Raw genomic sequence first — 24107 nt, 5'->3', positions numbered from 1 at the left:
AGGACGAATCCAAAAACAGTGACAAAAACAAACTTAAACTAGTATATTATTGTTTTACTAGTTTAAAATTTTATTTTTGAGTTGGGTTTAAAACGTAAGGTGGCATAAAGCATTTAAAAAAAAAAAACAAAGTTATTACCTAGGTTATTAACAGTGTGTTGCTATCGTTATATCAAATAAAATCGGCTGTGAAACATTTTTTTTTTTGTGTGTCAACCACTTTGTGGCTAACATTTAAAAACCGTTGAAATAGAAATGTAAACGTTTGCCTGATAAATGGCCTAAACGGGCCTTGTTTCGGGTTCTCACTGAGCACTCGAGACTGGGAGTGTGGGTGATCTTTATTTTGTGTTTGTTTTGTTATTGCCCCTCGGTGGGTGTATCTATTGGCAACTGATTGGATTGCAGAGCTACTGCGGTATGTGAGCAATGTGGGTGAGAGGATGGAATCGGAGGGGGACTATGAAGTGGATTTAAATAAAGGTTATTTAGGTTGCAAAGTGGTTTTAATTATATGCAAGTGAGCGCAGAATGTTGGTTTGTTCACTGAGTTAGCTAAGTTGCTAAAACTCTCCAATATATTTTCATAATTATAACATAAGGAGATTCAACAAACAATGTTGGTTAAACATTTTAGTTAGTGAATATAGTTATTGCACGGATATTTTATACCAACGAACTTCGCTTCTTCGGTTTTCCCACAATGTCGGCAGCTTCTGTTCTTCAGTCAAATTGTTAATGTGAAAGTTGAGGCTTGACTTTGTGTCTTGTTGCGTTTTTTCCATTAGCCATGTTTTTTTTTTTTTGGCCTAGCCACCCGCCATGTAAATGTTTTGGTTTGACCCGCGCCCCTTTTAGTTCAAAAGTTCATTGTCAAGTCTAATAAAATGTTCGAATGACACGTTAAGTGTCAGCAGCTACAAGAGAAGTTTCCCTGGCTTTGAATTCCCTTTGCACTCCGTTTGAAAGACCGCCGCGAGTAGCAGCTAACAATAGGAAAATGGAAAAATACTGGAAAACAGGGAAAACTGGCAAGCCAAAAATATCGTTTACCGCTCTATCTAAGGCTCTCTCGCTCTGTTCCCTTTTTGTCAAATGATGATAAATCGTGACCCGCCAAAGTTTCAGAGAAAATGTTTCTGCAATACCTTCAACCACCTTCAACTTATGCACTTGAAAAAATACTACTTACTAAAGAAACACCAAATGCGGTCTGCTTATACTGAACTGTCTTTATAAGACATTATTTTCATGATATGAACTTGTTTAAGTCACCCAAGTAATAATAAATAATATACTTTTTAATAACATTTAAGAAAGTTTTTTGTTATTTAGAGTATTTTTTTCCTGTCAGCTTATTTTCTATTGAGTGACGTGGAGAGACCTACAAGAGGGCTTCAAATTTTTTTTATTTTTTTTTTTTATTTTCCTTACCGTTTTTACCACTTAAGCAGGATACGCGGCACTCGAAACTTGACATTTTAGTGAATTATGTAGTTTTTATGGTAAATTTGATTTATGCGATTGTATGTGCAAGTGAGTGAGTGCACTGTTGGCGCTTAGAAATTAGGCAAAACTATAATTTATGAGCCTCCAAATTGTCGATGCCCAAAGGTTGGGACCCTCTTGGTTAGGCGCTGTGTGTGGCTTCACTTCGGTTTTGATTTAAATGCAAATTTCGGATTTTATTACCTCGAGTATCAGTGGGGGAAACGTCACCTTTTCGCACCTTTAATCACGATCCCCGTTGAGTGACAAGTAAATATAAAATTTATCTTTTCGCATTTGCATTTGGGGAAACTCATTTGGGGAAACTCAATGATGAGGAAATAGTATATATGTATGTATGTACTGCTTTTTCAATTGGGAAATTTAAGATTACCAAGGTAAAATGAGGCAAAGGAAAAACCCTTGACATATTTTATTTTTTAATTATCGATGACTCAATTTGTTCGATCATAAATTTCCTGTAAACATCATTCGCTATCATTTGCAATTGTTCACACATGAACACGAATATATTTAAAGACTTACAATTTTGGGCTCCGTTCATATCTTATGTAAATGAATCGAGAGCGATAAATTATATTTAGGATTTTGTTATCTAAGGCGACATGGGTGCATTGCTCAAAAACATGTGCACACCACATGAGTCAGTCACTTGAGATCGTTCCCCGCCTCCTAAAATAGTCCCTTAGTGGGAGACCACAGATAAGGTCCTCGCCGCTCAAGATAGGCAGATGTGCCCGAGCGTGGGACCTCGATAAGGCGGGGACTATTTACTTAGGCCTCTGCGTAGGCCATTTACTTTAAGATGCGATTCTCATGTCACCTATTTAAACCGAAGATATTTCCAAATAAAAGCAGTTTCTTACAAAAACTCAACGAGTAAAGTCTTCTTATTTGGGATTTTACATTTGGTCAATCGAGCCTTTAATCGACTCTGCAGTTTCCCCCTACCAAAGGTAAGGAACTCAGAGAAAGGCCAGCTCCTTTAAGCATCTTACAGCTAAAGGTAGCAAAAATAAGTGACTCTTGTTTCCCCCTACCAAAGGTAAGGAACAGAGTATAAATATAAAAAGCAAAAAGATACAAAAGAATCTTTTATGTTTTAAAACAAGCACCTTATAGTCTATAGCTAAAGGTTGCTTTGTGTACCATTATAAATTGTGGTAAGGCGTGCTTGAGGCCATACATCAGCAATTGTGAAATTAAAAAGTGCATAACAAAAGTGCCTTATAAATGCTCTAATAGCATTAAATCAGCTCATAAATAGAGTGCAGTGTATATGCCATAAGAGCATAAATTAAATAAAAAGTGCCTGAAAACAGTGCCTTATAAATGCTCTAATAGCATTAAATCAGCTCATAAATAGAGTGCAGTGTATATGCCAAAAGAGCATAAATGCCGAAATAAATGGCTAAAAAACAAAAAATCTGACTGGACTACAAAAATAATAAAACGTGCCAAATAAAAAAAAAAATCATCTTTAAACATCAAAGGAGCCTCTACCAGCAGCAGAAGCAGCAACAACAGCAGCAGCAGAAGCAGCAACAGCAGTAGCAACAGCAGCAACAACAGCAGCAACAGCAGCAGCAACAACAACGACATCAGCTAAGTCAAAACAAGAATTTTCTGTTTATCCAAACACACATATATATATAAATACATATAAAATACATATACACGTACTATATATATTAAGAAATTACAAAAAATTTTCAAAATGATGTCAGAAAAGACTATTCAATTCCTTAAGAAGCAGTCCGAAATTATTTTGGAAATTAGAAAGTTGGAAGTAAAACCAACATTAACAGATGTAGAAATTCTAAAATTAAATGAGCTTCAAAAATGTTTCATTGCTAATCATAGCAATTTGTTAAAGATCGGCGTTGTCGATCATGAATATTTTAACGCGAAGCAGTATGATTTAATAATGATGGTGTTAGAAAAAATTAAAAATAAAAATGAAAAAATTAAGGGCGAGTCGGTAGAAAACACTTTCCCAAAATCAAACACTGTCCCTAAATCAAACCCTCCCCCTACATTAAACCTTGAAATGTGTGGTCACCCTGAAAAAGAGGGTATAGCACAAAACAACGCTTTAAAAGTAGAGCAGGCATTTCGAAATAATGTTGGCCAATTTCGAGTATATCTAGAAGATACGTCTAAACTAATAGACAGTAGTCCAGATTTCCTTAAAATAAGGAAAAATAAAATTGAATTTTTATGGCATAAAATAGATAACCTGATTGAACAGGTGAATAGTCATTTTGAGAGCTCGCTATTCGAAGAAGAAATTAGCGAACTTGAATTTGACAAACAAAATATTATTACAGCCATTAATAGTCGACTCAGTGGCACAATAAATAAAGCTGAAATGTCGACGGTTGTTAAGGCGGAGGAGTTACCAACCCTGCCTAAAATACAGATTCCCACTTTCTTTGGTGATTCCAAAGAATGGGATCTTTTTAATGAACTCTTTACAGAGCTCATACATGTGAGAGAGGATCTCAGTCCTTCTCTCAAATTTAATTATCTAAAGTCAGCATTAAAAGGAGAAGCCAGAAATGTGGTTACTCATTTACTGCTCGGCTCTGGAGAAAATTATGAAGCCACTTGGGAGTTTTTGACCAAGCGATATGAGAATAAAAGAAACATATTCTCAGATCATATGAATAGGCTTATGGATATGCCAAATTTAAATTTAGAATCCAATAAGCAAATAAAGACATTTATTGACACGATTAACGAGTCAATTTATATTATAAAATTAAAGGCACAATTACCAGAAGATGTGGATGCAATTTTCGCTCACATAATTCTTCGGAAATTCAATAAAGAATCACTCAATTTATATGAAAGCCATGTTAAAAAGACAAAAGAAATACAGGCACTTTCTGATGTCATGGACTTTTTAGAGCAAAGGCTCAATTCTATATCATCATTCTCACAGGAAGTAAAACCTGTAAAGAAAATGATTAATAATAACAAGAATAAAAATTATAGTGACAATTGTGCATATTGCAAACTACCAGGGCATTATTTAATTCAATGCCATAAATTTAAAATAATGAATCCAGCAGAACGGTCTGACTGGGTAAGAAAAAATGGGATTTGCCTAAGATGTCTGAGGCATCCGTTTGGTAAAAAATGTATAAGCGAGCAGCTTTGTTCGACTTGTCGTAAACCTCACCACACGTTACTTCACTTTGCAGGTCATAATCCAGAAAAAGTGAATACGTGTAGAACAACAGGTCAAGCCTTGTTGGCCACGGCCTTGATTCAAGTAAAGACGAGGTATGGAGGCTTTGAACAATTAAGAGCATTGATTGATAGTGGCTCTCAAAGCACAATTATTTCAGAAGAGTCTGCACAGATTCTAAAATTGAAAAAATTTCGGTCTCATACTGAAATAAGTGGAGTATCTTCCACAGGAACGTGCATCTCCAAGCACAAAGCGGTTATTTCGATAAGAAATTCTCCGAAAAATTTAGAAATTGAAGCAATTATTCTCCCAAAACTTATGAAGGCACTTCCAGTCAACACGATTAATGTTGATCAGAAAAAATGGAAGAACTTTAAATTAGCCGACCCCGATTTTAATAAACCGGGTCGCATTGATCTAATCATTGGAGCAGACGTATATACTCACATTCTGCAAAATGGAGTTATAAAAATAGACGGTCTCCTTGGGCAAAAAACTGATTTCGGGTGGATAGTTTCTGGATGTAAAAAATCCAAAGGAAAAGAAACCATTGTAGCCACAACAATAGAAATAAAAGAGTTAGATCGCTACTGGGAAGTGGAAGAAGAAGAAAAAGATGATATCGAGTCTGAAATCTGTGAAAATAAATTTATCAAAACGACAAAAAAAGATTCAGATGGGCGATACATTGTGTCAATTCCATTCAAGGAGGATGTCACCTTAGGAGATTCAAAGAAACAAGCGATAGCTCGTTACATGAATCTGGAGAAAAAACTAAAAAGAAATGAAAAACTTAAGGTTGACTACACTAAATTCATGAATGAATACATGGATTTAGGACACATGATTGAAGTGAGTGATGAAGGCAAATATTTTTTACCGCACCAGGCAGTGATTAGAGATTCAAGCCTTACGACCAAATTGAGAGTAGTTTTTGATGCTTCAGCAAAAACTACGAATAACAAAAGTTTGAACGACATAATGTGGGTTGGGCCACGAGTTCAAAAAGATATTTTTGACATTATTATTAAATGGAGAAAATGGGAATTTGTTGTTTCGGCAGACATTGAAAAGATGTACCGACAAATTAAAATAGATAATAATGATCAAAAATATCAATATATTTTATGGAGAAATTCTCCAAAAGAAAAAATTAAAACATATAAATTAACCACAGTCACTTACGGAACTGCATCTGCACCATATTTGGCTACCAGGGTTCTGGTAGATATTGCAGATAAATGTAAAAACCAAGTTATTAGTGCAATAATTAGGAATGATTTCTATATGGATGACCTAATGACTGGAGCTGATTCGGTAGAAGAAGCTAATAAATTAATAACATTAATTCTCCATGAATTGCAGAAAGTTGGATTCAACTTAAGGAAATGGATTTCCAACAATTCCAAAATATTAACCACTGTGGAGGACACAGGGGACAATAAGGTTCTCAATATTATCGAAAATGAATGTGTTAAAACTTTAGGACTAAAATGGGAACCTCAAAATGATTTATTTAAGTTCAGCGTAAATTGTAATGATGAATCAAAAAATATAAATAAGCGCGTTGTGTTATCAACGCTAGCAAAAATATTTGATCCGTTAGGATGGTTGGCACCAGTCACGGTTTCAGGAAAACTTTTTATTCAAAAACTTTGGATAAATAAAAGTGAATGGGATCAGGAATTATCCATAGAAGATAAAAATTATTGGGAAAAATATAAAGAAAATTTATTATTGTTAGAGAATATTCGAATCCCAAGGTGGATTAATTCAAACAGTTCTTCAGTCATTCAGATTCACGGATTTGCGGACGCCTCCGAAAAAGCATATGCTGCAGTAGTCTATGCTAAAGTAGGACCTCATGTTAATATAATAGCTAGCAAAAGTAGAGTCAACCCTATAAAAAATAGGAAGACAATTCCCAAACTCGAGCTGTGTGCAGCTCACCTGCTTAGTGAATTAATCCAAAGACTAAAAGGATCAATTGACAATATAATGGAGATCTATGCTTGGAGTGATTCCACGATTACCTTAGCATGGATTAACAGTGGTCAAAGTAAGATCAAATTTATAAAAAGAAGAACGGATGACATTCGGAAATTAAAAAATACTGAATGGAATCATGTTAAGTCAGAGGATAATCCAGCAGATTTAGCATCCAGGGGAGTGGATTCTAACCAGTTGATCAACTGTGATTTTTGGTGGAAAGGTCCGAAATGGCTAGCAGACCCAAAAGAACTTTGGCCTCGGCAGCAGTCTGTAGAAGAACCTGTCTTAATAAATACGGTATTAAATGACAAAATAGATGATCCTATTTACGAATTAATAGAAAGGTATTCCAGTATAGAAAAACTTATACGTATAATAGCATACATAAATAGATTCGTGCAGATGAAAACAAGAAATAAAGCCTATTCATCAATTATTTCAGTAAAGGAGATAAGAATAGCGGAAACAATTGTTATTAAGAAACAACAAGAATACCAGTTTAGGCAAGAGATAAAGTGCCTTAAAATCAAAAAGGAAATCAAGACAAATAATAAAATATTGTCATTGAATCCATTTTTGGACAAGGATGGGGTTCTAAGAGTTGGAGGAAGATTGCAAAATTCCAATGCAGAATTTAATGTTAAACATCCAATCATTTTAGAAAAATGCCACCTAACAAGCTTATTAATAAAAAATGCTCATAAGGAAACATTGCATGGAGGGATAAACCTAATGCGAAACTATATCCAAAGAAAGTATTGGATTTTCGGGTTGAAAAATTCGTTGAAAAAGTATTTAAGAGAATGTGTAACGTGTGCAAGGTATAAACAAAATACAGCTCAGCAAATAATGGGTAACTTGCCAAAATATAGAGTGACGATGACATTCCCGTTTCTTAATACTGGAATAGATTACGCAGGTCCTTATTATGTTAAATGTTCAAAAAATCGTGGCCAAAAAACATTTAAAGGATACGTTGCTGTATTCGTTTGCATGGCCACCAAAGCCATACACTTAGAAATGGTAAGCGATCTAACTTCAGACGCATTTTTAGCAGCACTCAGAAGATTTATTGCTAGACGGGGAAAATGTTCCAATATCTATTCAGACAACGGAACAAATTTTGTAGGAGCTGCAAGAAAATTAGATCAAGAGTTATTTAATGCAATACAAGAAAATATAACGATTGCAGCGCAGCTTGAAAAGGACAGGATTGATTGGCATTTTATTCCCCCGGCAGGACCTCACTTCGGAGGTATTTGGGAAGCTGGAGTTAAGTCAATGAAATACCATTTAAAGCGTATAATCGGCGACACTATTTTGACTTACGAAGAAATGTCAACTCTTTTATGTCAAATAGAAGCATGCTTAAATTCAAGGCCATTATACACTATAGTTAGTGAGAAGGACCAACAAGAAGTTTTAACACCAGGTCATTTTTTAATTGGAAGACCACCTTTAGAAATAGTCGAACCAATGGAAGATGAAAAAATCGGAAATTTGGATAGGTGGAGACTTATCCAAAAAATGAAGAAAGATTTCTGGGTTAAGTGGAAAAGTGAATATTTGCATACGCTCCAGCAAAGGAATAAATGGAAAAAGGAAATTCCTAATATAGAAGAAGGGCAAATAGTTTTATTGAAGGATGAGAATTGTCATCCTGCAAGATGGCCTTTAGGAAAGGTGGAAAAGGTGCATAAGGGGAATGATGATAAGGTCCGAGTGGCTAAAGTAAAGATGCAGGAAGGATATATCACTAGACCCATTACTAAAATTTGTCCCTTGGAAGGAATAAAGTCTGTTGACAAAAATGAGGCTGACCAAGAGCCAAAAAGACGAACTAGAGCGACATCGGGAATGTCCAAGATCGGAATCATTATGGCAATGTTGTTGTTTGTGTTAAGTTGTCAAGTTTCTAGCGCATTACCTAAAGATATAGCACCAAGATATTCTATAGACAAAATAAATAAAACCTCAGCAATATATCTAGACCCGCTAGGAGATGTTGAGATTGTGAGTACTTCTTGGAATTTGGTTATCTATTATAAAATGGATCCATATTTTAAAATGTTAACAAAGGGTAATGCGCTTATACAAAGTATGAGGAAAGTTTGCGAAAGACTTCATAGCTTTGAAGAGCAATGTAGTCTAGTCTTAGATAATATGCAAAGTCAGTTATCGGAACTTGAAGAAAACAATAAATTGTTTATGATGCAGTCTAGATCTAGAAGCAAGCGTGCTCCTTTCGAATTTATGGGTTCCTTGTATCATATTTTATTTGGTATAATGGATGAAGATGATAGAGAGCAATTAGAAGAAAATATGAAGAATTTGTTAGATAACCAGAACAACCTTGATAAACTAATTCAAAAACAAACATCTGTGGTTGATTCAACTTCTAATCTATTAAAGAGAACAACAGAAGATGTTAACTCCAATTTTAGAAGTATGCAAATAAGAATTGAGAACATGACAGAAGTTCTTAAAGAAAATTATTATGTTTATAAGGAATCAATAAAATTCTTTATGATTACGAAACAGCTACACTCATTGATTGAAGAAGGCGAAAAAATTCAAGCAGGCATTATAAGCCTGTTGATTGATATTAATCACGGTAGGCTAAATACAAATATTCTCAGGTAAGGTTCCTGCGAATTCAAAAGTCCGTCTGCAATGTACTGGCTCTCAAATTGAATTGTTTGATTTGCCTCAGCAAGGAGTTTTAAGCATTGCGCCATATTGTACGGCAAGAACCGACGATAAAATTCTAGTTGCCCACCATAACATTCAGTCCGAAAGTGAAGAATTATTATCAACACCTTATATAGGAGAAGTTAGTGAAGTGCCGAAGATTATTTGGGATCCGCTGAAACTATCAATATTAAATCATACTGAGGAATTTGAACGATTGAATAATGAAATTAAATTTATGAAAGAGAACCATCAAAAATTGAAAGATTTACATTTCCATCATATTTCCGGACATGCTGGTTTAATTATTGCTTTAATACTAATGATAGTATTAATAATATATTTCATACGGAAATGTGCTGTGCAACAAAGAATGCAAGCAATAACCTTTGCAGGTCCGTTGCCAGTACTATAAATATCAATAGTAAATAAACAATAAAATAATATAACAAATAAAAATATACAGTCCACTATATCGTTGTTTAATAGAAAATGTACTTCTACATAGAAAAAGCAAAATGTTTAAAATAAGTTAATTGAGTACAAATTGTTGAATTAAAAATAATATAAACCATAATTGTAATCCAATAAAATTAAAAGCCAGAAAAACTAGGCCCATTGAAATCTTAGTTGCAAAATAAATGAACATATATCAAATAAATACAGTCCACTACTGTTATAAATGCAACTAATATACTAATGTACATCTCAGCTTTGCTGGCCCTTTGGCAGAATGTTCACACATGAACACGAATATATTTAAAGACTTACAATTTTGGGCTCCGTTCATATCTTATGTAAATGAATCGAGAGCGATAAATTATATTTAGGATTTTGTTATCTAAGGCGACATGGGTGCATTGCTCAAAAACATGTGCACACCACATGAGTCAGTCACTTGAGATCGTTCCCCGCCTCCTAAAATAGTCCCTTAGTGGGAGACCACAGATAAGGTCCTCGCCGCTCAAGATAGGCAGATGTGCCCGAGCGTGGGACCTCGATAAGGCGGGGACTATTTACTTAGGCCTCTGCGTAGGCCATTTACTTTAAGATGCGATTCTCATGTCACCTATTTAAACCGAAGATATTTCCAAATAAAAGCAGTTTCTTACAAAAACTCAACGAGTAAAGTCTTCTTATTTGGGATTTTACAGCAATATTGTTCAATTAAACGCACTTCTTCGCCACAAACTTTACTTCTTAAACTCCATTTACTTCGATAATTGCCATAAATCTCTACGAATCATAAAAAAACGAATTCACAGCCAATCTATAGATTTCAATTTTGACATTAACCCTGACTGAATGTCAATTAAACTTCAACACAAAAGCTGATGACAAATCTCCCCTCAAGGTCACAAAACGGCCAACTGAACCTATGAACGATAACGATCCATTGATAAAATGCCTGAGCTATCGGTACAACTTGCGACTTACAAGCTCATTTGTCAACAGAGTTCCCAGAGCATGAGTATCTGTATATGTATCTGGTGAGTGCGCGAAGTATCTGTATCTTTGCATCGCTAGCGACCTTGCCAAAGTGAAACGGCAAAAGCAATCAGCTGCCATGAAATGTGTGTCTGGAGTGTTACAAATTGGCAAACAACTATAAAAAACTGCACAATAATATAAAATAAATGAAGTGAGCGAAACATGGCGAAGGAATTTTTTAATTTAGATAATTGAAAAGAGAGGTAGACAACAAGAAATTCTCAGTAACGATGCGAATCAATCGTTGGTAACCCAACCCAAGATATTTCAGAACTTAATAATTAATTTGAAATCGGTTGGCAATTGTTTAATCGACCTCAGATACCAAACGCAAAACAGTGTTCCATTGTTCGCTATTGTTTTATTACAATTATGCATGTATTTATGCACGTTTGGCACTTTAAATTATGCACAAATACGTCCATACGCAAAATATGTCCAGCGCTTTTTTTATTAATAATTTAAGCGATGATATTGGTTCAATTTGTGCGGTTAATACTGGAGGAATTTTATTAATAAAGTAATTGTTGTTTTCCTTTGATTGATTAATATTTGATTAACATAATTGTGATACAAAAAAAAACAAGTTTTTTCTGGCTTAAAAAATTGTTTAATATGTTTGCTGATTTAAAATAGTGTTTCTGAACAGATTTTTTTACACGATATTCGTAAATTGGCGAACTGCGTCAATTGCGCAATCTCTGCGCTGGCAAAATGTCAAATGCATCAAATCAAATCTAAAAAACACGATCAGACTAATTAAAGAAAATAAATAACCAGCCAAAGGGGAGCATAAAAACCCACGCCGACAAGTCAAATTAATTAAAAACAAAAATACAATCAAAAGTGAGCAAAACAAATGCCACTTGTTGGCCAAAAAGGTCCCCTTTTGCCGAAATAATACCCAGCCCAACACTGAGGGCCCAAAGCAACTTTAATCTACAGATGTTTTTTAGGTGTGTCCTAGCAATTGCCACGCCCTCTTTTTCGTCCAAAATCCCATTCCAAATCCAGTTGTGTTTACTTTCTAATACATGATAGCCAGGCCAGAATCACAGCCATGTGAACTTGGTCAACTTGCTGTCGGCTTAATAAAGGTCAACTCCAATAGGGGAACCACTCGAAAAATGTATGAAAAACTTATTAGCTCTTTATATTAGTCGATCGGGTAAATTCAAAACTAAAAAAACATGACAATGGCAAAAGTTAGTTGGAAAAATATGAAAACCAGTGTTGCCTCCAGATTCAAAGCATTGTCTTAATTTCTGTGAAAACAGATATAACCATCCGCAGGAAATTATTATGTTTTTCTTAACTACCTTGCATTGCAATAAGATAGACCTTAGAGTATCAATTTTATTATAAACACAACCAACTTTAAGCACCCTTTTTTTTAGATTACAATTATTGCCGCACTAATTTATGTTTATTGTCTTTTATGTTGTCGATATTGTTTTTATTGTGTTTATTCCTTTGGGCCATTTCAGCTGTCGGAAAAAATTGAATTTAATTATTTGTAATGGTGGTTTTAGTTCCTTTAGCAGCTGGACCAACTGATTGAAATTTATGCCAGCCTTTGTCCGCAAAAATTTATTAATATATCTATGACTTTAATGTCTCTTTTTGCGTGCTGGGTTCCTCGTAAACCTTGCGGATTTTTATGGTACAACGATTTTTAGTGGTTTTCAATTGATGTTTATGGATCGATTGCGAGTTGTTTATGGTTTTTGAATGAAAAATAGAAGATTATCATGGAAATCGAATGACTTGCATCTAATCCATTAAGGTTCCGCCATTAGATGGCTAACCCGACGCATAACTCCCCCCAAAAAGTCCGCACTCTTAATGAGCTCGAATATATAAAGTTTTCGCCGCGGTCAAGAGATTGTCTGTGTTGGGAATTCCGTATTTGGGTTTGTTTTATTTAAATATCAAAACCATAAATTCAAATGCAACTGTCAAGTGCAGCATTGTTAGTCGGTGGCCTTATGGGGTTAATGTGCTCATTGTGAAACTGTTTATTTTTCCAGCTAGTTTTTCAGTCTTGTTCCACTTAGTTTTTGCAGCTTAAGATCTGAGAATGAAATCGGAGTGCGAATAGTATCACATTGAGAACAATATTTTATCAATTTTCGACCATTTGTAATAACAATTCATCTTAATCATTGGTTGATACTCTATACAGCAAAAATACGTAACTATGAACAGTTGCAACTTATGACTCTTTACCTAGTAAAAACTTGGAAAAAAATTCAATTGAAATTAAAGCACAACTTACACTTACTATTTACACATTATTTAAATGTTGCTTTACCAATACCAAGTGTTGCAAATTCACACCCTTTTTTATTAGATTTAAAAATCAGCAAATGCTATAAGTGTGTTGTAATCGGCACTCTTGCATTCAAATTTAGATAATAAACTTTGACAAGTTTCACAAGATATTTGGCCAACCCCCAGCGGATGCAAATTTATGAGGAAGGACAGCTCCTCCCTTGATGTCGCATGTCACAATGATTTTTGCCTTTTCAAGTTGTGCCGCCAAAGCTTTTTGACGCAATTTGCATTTTATTCGCTATATATTGGCGCCGCAGCTTCTGAGAGGAAAAAAATTGATGGGGTGATGCAGGAGAAGGCCATGCGACATATTTTACAATGTTTGCCATATTTGATTGATTTGTTTTGCCGGCGATGCCCTGGCGCCAGATTTTGTTCGTTGATTGAAGGGTCGCAAAAAATTGAGCGCAGGGTCTTGCGGGATAGAAAACGATTTTTTGCAGCTGTTTTGCATTTTCACACACTTGATTCATTAGTCGAAGTAATGAAACACGAATAGAAAAGTAACAATTTCGGGTGGGGCCACATTTGGTTTCCATTTTAGGCGTCAATCACGAAATCCAATGAAAAACATAGCTCAAAAATAAGGAAAACAAAATGTTTGAAATGATAAATGACAATTGGGAATGCTAGAATTCTCTAGGCGAGAAACTCTTGATATTTTCTCATGGTGGGAAAGAAAGTTTTTCACTGCGTTCGATGATTAGCCAAAGGTCGTGGTGCTATTATGCAATATTCTGTAGGAACCCAAGTGAAAGTTTTCAACGCACTTTCAGTTTTTCCCGTTTCCTATAGCGGGTGAAAATATTCGAACCCCAACCGTGCGTCATCTTCATGATCATCAACCACATCGAGTGATCCCAAATGCTCAAAGAGATCTTTATCCGAGAATTTTGTGTGGGCAGCGGGACTCTCGAAGAAAATGTTGAGCCTGAGCTCGATGCTTCGAAGATGGCTTATTAAAAATTCTAATCACATGCAATCACCACGAGTTTTGGGCTGGTTGGATCGCTTTGATTGTTGTTCCCCAGTTTCTTCGGGCCAGTACAATGGCCCGAAGTCGCCGACGGTTATCGATTAATCATCAAATTAAAAATTACCACTGCCAAAGAGAGCGTGGAGCGTGTCCGAAACAACATGAAACACCTCAAAAGGCAATTGGAGCTGTTTTTTATTTCCATTCTGCTATTCTTTTTGGCACTTAAAGTACGTCGGGTCAGCCAATTTAAACAATATCTAGAATTTCGTGGTCGGAGTAGGGTGAAAAAAAATAAAAACCACACGAACTTCGATTGGATTTAAATGTTTTTGGCAATTGTCTGACTCGATTTGGGCAATAAAATGTGGGGAGCACATTGTGTGTTATACCTAGCAATAAGGATTGATAATTGCCAGAATTTGTGGGACTAGCCAACTGAAAGCGAAAAATACAATAGGGCTTCAAAAAGCGTGGAAAAGTTTTCGCCAGTTAATCAATTTATTTTCGACCGAGTTACGTGAGCTTGTTAGGGAATATATTTGAAATAGAAGATTTTTGGATTTCCTACTTCTAAAGGTCAATATAATGATTACGGGAAAATAATTCCCACGGTTTTCATGTGATGTGTCATCAAATAATAATAAGAGCATGCCTATTTTTTACTTATCGGAATATTATCTATCTAGGTGCATGGGGTTGTTGCTCCATAAATCCGGCAAATAGACCATACACAAATCTCGAATTCTCTTTTCTTGACCCACCCATTTTCGTTTCTTTGGAACTTATAAGATAGAAAACAAAACAATTGGTTCAATCGTTTCTTTAACAAAGAAATACACAAATATATTTAAGTCGTAAATTAATTTAAGTATTGCAAAGAGGAGCAAATATTTTCTCTGATTCTTTCAGCAATTTTTCCACCCATAAATAACGCTTTGAAGCACCGCCTGTCGGTCGACAATTTAAAAAGAAACGAGGCATACAGAATTTATTCTCCTATGCAAAGCAAAAAATAAATGAATTGTCATCAATACAAATAAAAAAAAAAGTATTTTAAAGCATTGTTTATATTAAAAACCTCCCTTAAGCCGTACAATAAGTACATAGATACGGATTAAATAAAATTTTAGGCAGTGATAAAGCTATCAAAAGTTGATATTAATTTTCTGTGTATCATATTACACTTGGCGTTTCTCATTCAAATTAATTAAATCAGATTCTTTCCAAAAATTCTTATCACAAATTTGTCATCGGCTTGTAAACAGCAGAGGAAGGCTCAGCCACATGCTGATCATAATGAAGTTAAACCAACGATACGATCGCTCGACGCCCAGACAATTAAAAGTCCCCCGCCACACAGCCAGAAGAATTGCAAGAAGAGAGCGGCGCAGACAAAGCTGCAGTTATCCGATCAGCTGGTCGCTTGGCGACTCTCTTCGGCTTTCTTCGCGGACCCAAACCTCCGAAGTCGACCGAACGGCAACACAGAGCTGTCGCTGCGCAGAGGTCTCAAGCTCGAGTGCGCGATCAGTTCGCTTTCAGCGCTCGTCGCGAGCACTACGTTTTCCAGAGGGTGTCCGTAAGATATAGATACACTTAACGCGATCCGATTCCACGCCTTCGTCAAGTTTCGTTAGCTGACCGTGAAGTGAGTGAGTTTCGTTCTGTTCGCGCGGATTATATCTAACTGGTGTGCAGTTTGTTTTTTGGCCAAGTTCATTCACGTTGCGCCATAATTAATGTAACGTAACGCTCGAGTCGAAATCGAACGTTAATTTAATTGCAATTCGCAAACTGTTTACATTTCGTATATTTGATTTCTGATTTCCATTTTCGGGCATTTCCGTTTCACTTTTGAGCGCGCATTCGAGCGCAACAATTAATTGCAGGCAATGCAAATTGTCCGTGATTGTTTATGATTGCCAGTTTGGCAACAATCGCCGCAAAGTGAAATTTCCCTCAAACACACATAATAATACAACGAATTAACATAACAAATTATTTCAGTTTTGCCAAAAGCTGATAACTGTTACTGTTAAATGACAAGACAAAACGAGACGTAAGCCAATTTTCAGACAAGATATGGCCCATATATAAAGATATAAAAGCAACCTTCGAGTGCAAACAGAAAGCAAACTGTTTAAATATTTTAACGAAAATTCTTAAATATGTCTGTGGAATCCATGCAAAAACGAAAGTGCTCAAAGCGGATCAGCGGTTAGAGAGAAAGGCAGGTAAGCGATGGGTAGTCAAGAAACAGAGTTGGAATCTTACTGGGAAATTCCATCAGTGAAAGATCGATGTTCAAGTGGAAATAATCAGGAAGTTCTTTATCATTTGATCTCTGGTGAATGAACGGTGTTCAGTGAAAAAATGCAAAGTGAAACGAGCGTAGAAAGAACGAAGAGTAAATGTATTTAAAGAAAGTAGAAGTTTTTTGCAAAAAGAAAACAGCAGAAGTATCAAATTCATGTTTTAACAGTATTTTCCTTAGTATGATTGCTTTAAGTAAACAAATTTCAAAAGCCAGGAAACACCTAAGCTCTAGATTTCCAAATATTCTTTACCTAAAAGTTGCTAATTTATGGTTTAAATTATTGGTGAAGCCTTAGGAATTTTATATTTTCCTCATATATTTTACGGCATAAGAAGATTTAGATTTTGTTTTCCTTCAAACATTTACGCTTTTACATTCAAATATCTGACTTTGCCCAAATTGCATTTTCTCTCACTAATTACGCTGCAATTGAACTCTTCTATGGATCAGTGGGCTTATTCCCCACTATTCCATTGTTGGCGAAAACGATTTCCCTTGATGCGAAAATCTACTTCCCCTTTTCCCCATCAGTGGGCAACCCACTAACTTGGTTTCTACTCCAATTTACTTTGTTAGCGAGCGTGATGATGACAAACACAACCTTTCACACTTAGCCAGCCGTGCCAAATGCACGGAGAAAAATATCAACGAATTATTTTTAAGAAGACGAAAACACAACATATAATTCGTCAGTTAACTCTTTTAAGAGGTCAATTCATTTACTTATGCCATTTAATGCTACCTAAATTTGTAGTTAATCCTTTGTTACACCGATTACTTTAGGATATAATAATTAGCAATTATATTCAAAAATTGGTTTAAAATGTATTACTGTCAAAGTTAGGGTTAATTTTTCAGTGTCCCTTTGAGTGAGGCTGGAAATTCGCCCTGTCATTCTCCGGCGATCTCTTGGCCTTCTCCGTTCCCCATTTGCGCCATCTCGCCTTTTCTTTTCCTGCTCATTTGTGACACATTTCCTTCACCGACCAGTAAAAGTTCTTTAACAAAGAGCACGGAGACAATTTGTATGCCATGGACAAACATTTCTGCCAGTGAATTGAACTACTTTCATTTAAATCGGTGGGAAGGGGAATGTGAGGAGCATTAACATAAATATTTGATGCGATTTGCCAGCAAATTTGCTGTGTCAAATGCACCATAAACACTCAACTCAAACTCACCTACTTGGCTGTCTGTCATCGCTGGCCAGCTTTCATTCAATTTTTTGCATGAAAAGCAGCGCTTGTGAGTGCGGAGGGGGCATGCCTCCTTTTAAATGCAACTCCAGCAATCCGGCCATAAAACATTTAATGCGAAAAAGAGGCCGCAGCTGAATAGTTGAAATTCGCCTGAAACAAATTTTTCGCTTTTTGTGACAAGAATTTGCAAATGTCAACGAAAATTGCGAATTTCGCATTAAAGAGAATTTGGCAAAAGGGGCGGACGAAAAGGGGGAAATACCAAAGCTCCAAAAAGCGAACCAATTGAGATCGTTTTATAAGGTTTACTTGAAGTTATTTTTTGTCTTTTGGTCACTTCTTATACAACTTTTGCATTTCTTTTCTGGGGCATTTTGTGCCTGGTATTTTTAAAGAGTCCAGAAAACGGATCCGTAACGGAATCGGTATCACATCAAAGGTTTGGACACGATATGCCCTCCGATATATATTTCGATGTGATGTTGAGATATGTGGAGCATGTGGAGCGGGGAGTATAATAAATATAACTCAGGTGGGATCCATTAGGCTGATGATTCTGTGGGAATGAAGAAGTATAATATCCATCTGTTCATTTTATACATATACATGGACATGTTTTATGTTTTATTATACTATTAAATTAAATAAATCAATGATATTATTTGACTTCACTTGACCTTAGAGGTAAGAAGAGGTATTGAAACGAAATCTGTCATACGCTGGTAGATTTTATTCATTCACATTTTCACTTGAATTGAAACACTCGATTTTTAGCGTGGTTTCCCTTTTAACCATATTGTATTTCCATCCGATCTGTTTGTGTACTTTTCCACTTGTTATCATTCTTTTCGTGGACGTTTCGCCTTCGCATGTAACACTTGTCTGGTCTGACTGACACTTTTGGTATCCGTCAGATACTTTTACAAGCTCGGTATTTCCATTGCGATTGCGCTGCTCACTTCCCCCTCTTGTTAATGACAACTTTGCTTTTATTGCCAGACAAGAAACGAATTCAAAGACACTTGAATAAATCGAAAGGTATACAAATATTTCGGACACCTGTCGACACAGTATCTTTGTGCGGGATGCCAATAAAAGAGGAATCCAACTGTTGTAAATTCAATTGTTGTCCACAATATTATTTACTGGGGGATCTAAAAATGATTTCTGACTCAATTAGAGGTTGTTGCTTCTTCAATCCCGTACCGAAGCTCATAGATATTTTCCGCTTGATTACCTAATTGATATTGTTATGGTGTCATAATTATTATCACAACCTTTTCAGCGATAAGGCACAATTTATTGGCAGTGATCACCGAATACCCGAAAAGGTCTGTCATCGACTCTGAGAACCCATAAGATTTCTCCAACTAATTAGACCATAAAGGCGTCCCACTCTCGACTCTCTGGCCGAACTAATTCCCCAAGTGATTCAGATAAAACCACAACAAAGGTCACGCTTTAATTGATAAGAAAACAATGCAGAGTCTCCAACTTCTAGTTCGTTACTTTTCGAAATCTTCTGCTCACTCGCTTGGAAATCCTCAGAGTCGAGCTTCAGGTGACGGACCCTGCCCCGATAAAGATCGCACCCCAGACAAAAAGTCGGGGGCCCAGAACTCCGGCAGGTGGTAGGTTGTTCGGTTCATGCCACAATCGAGTGCACTCCTCCTCGCAGAGGAAACGCAGAGAAAGATACAGATATGGATAAAGAAAAAGATACTGAAACAGGGACAGAAACCGAAACAGAAAAAGCAACAGAACCAGAGAACAGAAACACTTTTAATAGTTTTGAACCTTTTGTGCTTGGGCTTCCACTTAAAATGTGCAGCGGAGCGTGCCTTTCTCTGGGGTACAAGTAATTAACCCATGTTGCCATTCTTCTTCGGGGCTGTGCAAAACATTTAATTGTGCCGATTGCATTTCCAGCATACGTACATATCTGAAATGCCAAAACACAAAACACACTCAAATTAACTCCACTCCACGCGAAGATCAAAAGTTCTGGCCGCCGCTACGGTTCCTGACATATTCAAAGCATTTCCAAGTCGGGGTTATTAAAAGTACCAACTCATCATCATCATCTAAGCCGACTGGGCTATCTCATAAAAACCGCAAGACTTTCCGGGTTATATAAGCACCACAAGCACCGCACAGCTCCACAAATGTCACACTTGAAAATTAAAGCAGAAAATATAATAAAAACGAAGCCCAGCAGTCTCCACTGAAGCCAATTAGTTGCTTCCGTAATTTCTTGGTATTATTTTAATTATCTTTTTTTCAGGCTTTATTTGACTTTTGGATCTTAGACTTATTTAAATTACTTTTTAACTGCAAAAAGATTTATTGGGTTATACTCATAAAGATCAACAGCAACAAAAAAAGCGTAATAAAGCCGACCTAAGAGTACAACTAATTTATGGGGAGATGCATTTTTTCGTTAGACTGCTGATCGTAAAATTCCTGGGAAATTATCTTTTCGGATATGGTGGAGCTTTGTGGAAAAGCAAAGTTAGTTTCTTGGAACTACTATAGGCACCATGGGAACTGATTGGATAGCAAAGCTTGCCAAACTATAAGCATTTCTACAAAGTATATTTTTATTTTTTATTCGAAAAGCGTAGGTTGTATATTTTCTGTGTTGTATTAACGTAATCGTAAATAAAGCTTTCCACGACATTACCTTTTCCATTATTTTCTCTAAGCCTGTTGTGCATAAGTTGTTTTCCACATCTGTTCGTGAGCAAGCATATATCCGTGTACAAATCTGATATATACCCAACTATCAAATAATTCATAACGTTCTTGCCGCAAATTCCGTGGCCCCCTTTTCCCATTTCTTTCCTTTTTCTACGCACCTGGAGGCCTTTGCTGCGAAATGGGGAACAACAACAACAACCACAATGCAAGCAACACCAATAACAACAACAAAAAATGCGTTTAAGTCAAGTTTGCCGCGAGCTTCTCGAAAAGAGTCGCCGCCGGCTTTTAATGTGTGCTATGTGTGTGAGCCACAGTAGAGCTTCTCTAACGCAACCTACTATAAAAGTTAACAACACATATTATTTTACGACTTCAATTGAAGGGTTAGTTTTTTGTTTTAAAAACTGGATTCGATTTTTTATTTGGCATTTTAGTTTTTCACTAATTTTAATATTGACTTAAGTAATACTTACTAGTAGTGACTCATTATTTGTTTACTAAGAGCACGGTGAATAATAAGTTATAGCGATGTTCTACTGTAAAATGTTCTTCGTGTGTGGCAGCTGCGATTCGACCTCAGTCGGTGACTGCCCCTGCACCGCGCCCTCGTTTGTGGCACTTTAGCTCGATATTTATGCAACGGCACACACTTCATTTCCCTCTGCCACCTGCCCCCCTTCCCATCCTACCAGCCAACCCACCTCCATCTCCTCAGCTGCAATTTAAGCGCACATTTTTCTTGGCAACACACATTTTCCTCCGCTGCATCGGAGTAGTTTTTCCAGCTCGCTCTCTCCCACTCTCTCTCTCTCATTGTTTGCAACACTTGGCGCTTGCCACATAACGACAACAGCAGCATAAGTTGCAAGTTGCAACTGCAACATATGCAACAGCAGCAACATATGCAACAGCAGCAGCAACTGCATCGTACCATGACACATTAAATGCAAAACGGCAGCAAGGTGTGAAAAGGGCGGTGGAGGGGTGACTAGGGGTTAAGGAGAAGGAGAGAGGAGAATGAGGGTCTTGGACCGGGTCTTGAGCAGCGGTTTCTGACTGCTTCTTCTTCTTGGCCATCTTGCACATGCTGTTGGTCTTTATTTAATAAAGAAATGGCTTGCGCATTTCTTAACGTGCCCTACAACCAGATGACGATGGCATTTGAGGGGTATATGGGTAGTAAGGACTACAAAGAAAGTTTGAAAGTAATAATAATTATAAATATTTGTATTTATCTGTGACAATAAAATAGAGAGAAATTATCATTATTAAGGTTTACCATTGTCAGTTAATACGACATATAAATATTTTGAAGTTTTATATCATTTATTAAAATGAGCTTTTAAGCATCGGTAGAATAAAGTTCTTAATTTCGAAAACTTGTGATTCGTTTGTAAAAGGACTAGCACCATTTATTATTATTAAAACAATTTCGGTAGTTTTCTTGAATCTTTTATTATGAGTCAGTTAAGCCTTTGAAATATTTCCTGCCTAATGAAGACTTGAAAATTAGTAACGCGTTCAGTCGACCATATCCTCGTCCTCGCATCACCCTTATATATTTTACGCATAATAAACCGTATACCACCGCCGTTCTAACTGGTTACAGCCCGAGCAGCTGTTGCCACTCTGCATTCCTCTTAACCCTTGTTGTAGTTTGTGCTGCTCTTATGACAAAACAATTTTGAAAACCAGATGTGACGAGATGGAGGGCACAGGTAAAATATACGTAAAGATGGCAAAGATACGCATAAGAATCCAAGGCAAACTTGAAGTTTATTTTTGGCACACACACACACACACCAGTCAAGCAGAGTCGTCAGTCAGCTGGTGGAGATTATGATTATGCAAACGGATTGCAGTGGATAGTGATCATTAAATGGCATTAGATCATAATAACCACCTTAGGCCAGCCGTCAATCCGTCATTTCAGCATCGAACACACTTTAAATAATTGCACATTTCGCCCGAGAGACTTTAATAAAATAATTAAAATGAAATATGCGGAGCTCGCTAGTTGGGAAATCCAATTTTTTCTTTTCACCACTTCAGAAAATTGCGATGGGGATCAAAAGAAGGAGAGGAACCAGCTAAAGCGGGATAAAATTCTGCGGGCTACCAATCTACGCATTTTTTAACCCCTCTTGGCTCCCGTCAATTTGGAACGTCAAAAGAAGACCGACGGCGGTGCGAAACAAAAAGGCAAAACGCGATAAACTGTTTTCATTTTAAAGAACTTTGTTGAAAAGCATAAAAATTCAACAGAAAATATTAATTTCAATTATTTAGCTACCCGCCATATCGCGAAGCTCAGATTTTTCCCACCGCAACAAAAAAAAAGGGCAGAGAAAAATGTGAAAAAGCAAGAAGGGGGGATCCCAAAGAAGGCATCATTTTGTTCGCTAAATGCGAGCAATTTGTTACAGGATTTTCCTGGGTTCTGTGGGAAAATCTTTAGACCGGCAAAAAGGCCATTTATAATTATCAACTGTAGGTGGCGCTCTGGGAGCCTGTCGCATAGCGGAAGTTATTATAGGAAAACTGCAGTTATGCCACTGCGCGATTTTCCAAAGAACTTGACATTGGATGGCGGCCTCTTCTTTAGCTGCTTTGTCTTCCATTTTCCACTCATCTATTTTCTTCGGTTTCACTTCTAATTAAAGACGACACTTTGGCATGTTTTGTGGCACGGAAATGCTCGAGACAGCTTTGATGAAAGACCAGGTGAATTAAAAGAGGCAAGAACCAAAGATGCCGCAGAAGTCGAACTGAAATTGTCAAGTACCGAGATCTAAATGATATTTTAGCACGCCAATGCAATGGAGTATTTACGAAAGACCAAAGAATGTAATTGAACATTGAAACTACCACATCGATCAATAGATGGGGAAATGTGGACTAAAGTAAGTCATTAAATGAATTTAATTAGGCACACTTGATTGTGTAAGAACAGGTCCAGCTACAGAGTGACTCTTAAACATAAAGTTAAATCAGAAATCACTAAATATGAGCACATAAAATTACGCCGCCACCAACCTCGCATTGCAGTAACTCCCCGAAAAGAATTCATTATGAAATTACCTTTCCACACGAGCTCCTCTTTCACTTATTTTAGCTCTCAATCTAAAATTGGCAACACTCATTATAAGAATACCGTATCAGCAACCTTTCACACAAACTTGCTGGTTCAGAATCCCCGTGGATTTTGGAGACCCCCTGAAAATTACAATTAAAACCAACTCCCAGACCCGAACAGATCATTTCTCAGCGGGTGCTAATGTGAAATAAAATTAAAGATCTGAGTAAGAGAGGAAATAAATAACAGTAAATTATGAAATCTTATTTAGAATCGTTTTTCTTAATAGTCGAACCATTTGGCAAATAAATACACGAAAATATACCAAGATTGAACTTTAACTCCGACACCAAGTTGATTCGATTAGCACTCGATAAGCAACGAGTTTTTGAATATTCAAATACCCATAAATACCAAACACTCCACTCATGTTACACTTGCTTGGCGAAGATTAATCGCTTGACAGCATACTCCGCTACAAAAATGCGATACTCGGATATTTTCTTACCTAATTTGATTAATTAAGCCTGTAGTAGCAGATATTTTTGGTTTGTAAGGGAAGATTGGTTCGATAAATAATTACAATTATTTTTCGGAGCTTGAATGGGTTATCG

The 24107-nt window shown here is 36.5% G+C and overlaps 1 protein-coding gene across 3 annotated transcripts in view; it reads left to right on the top strand.

The window, feature by feature from the left end:
* Positions 1-24107, top strand: part of LOC117139547 — a 121035-nt gene that overhangs the window by 90858 nt on the left and 6070 nt on the right. Inside the window, exon 1 of one of the 3 annotated variants that reach the window (XM_033301937.1) lies at positions 16328-16432. The exons of the other annotated variants lie outside the window; for them this stretch is intronic. The gene's annotated coding sequence lies outside the window, so the exon portion shown is untranslated. Of the gene's footprint in view, positions 1-16327; positions 16433-24107 lie in introns of those variants that run through there. 3 annotated transcript variants of the gene reach the window in all.

Source organism: Drosophila mauritiana, chromosome 3L, assembly GCF_004382145.1.
Source record: "Drosophila mauritiana strain mau12 chromosome 3L, ASM438214v1, whole genome shotgun sequence".
In the NCBI taxonomy this organism is placed as follows: domain Eukaryota; kingdom Metazoa; phylum Arthropoda; class Insecta; order Diptera; family Drosophilidae; genus Drosophila; species Drosophila mauritiana.
This window is presented reverse-complemented; position numbering and strand designations above follow the sequence as displayed.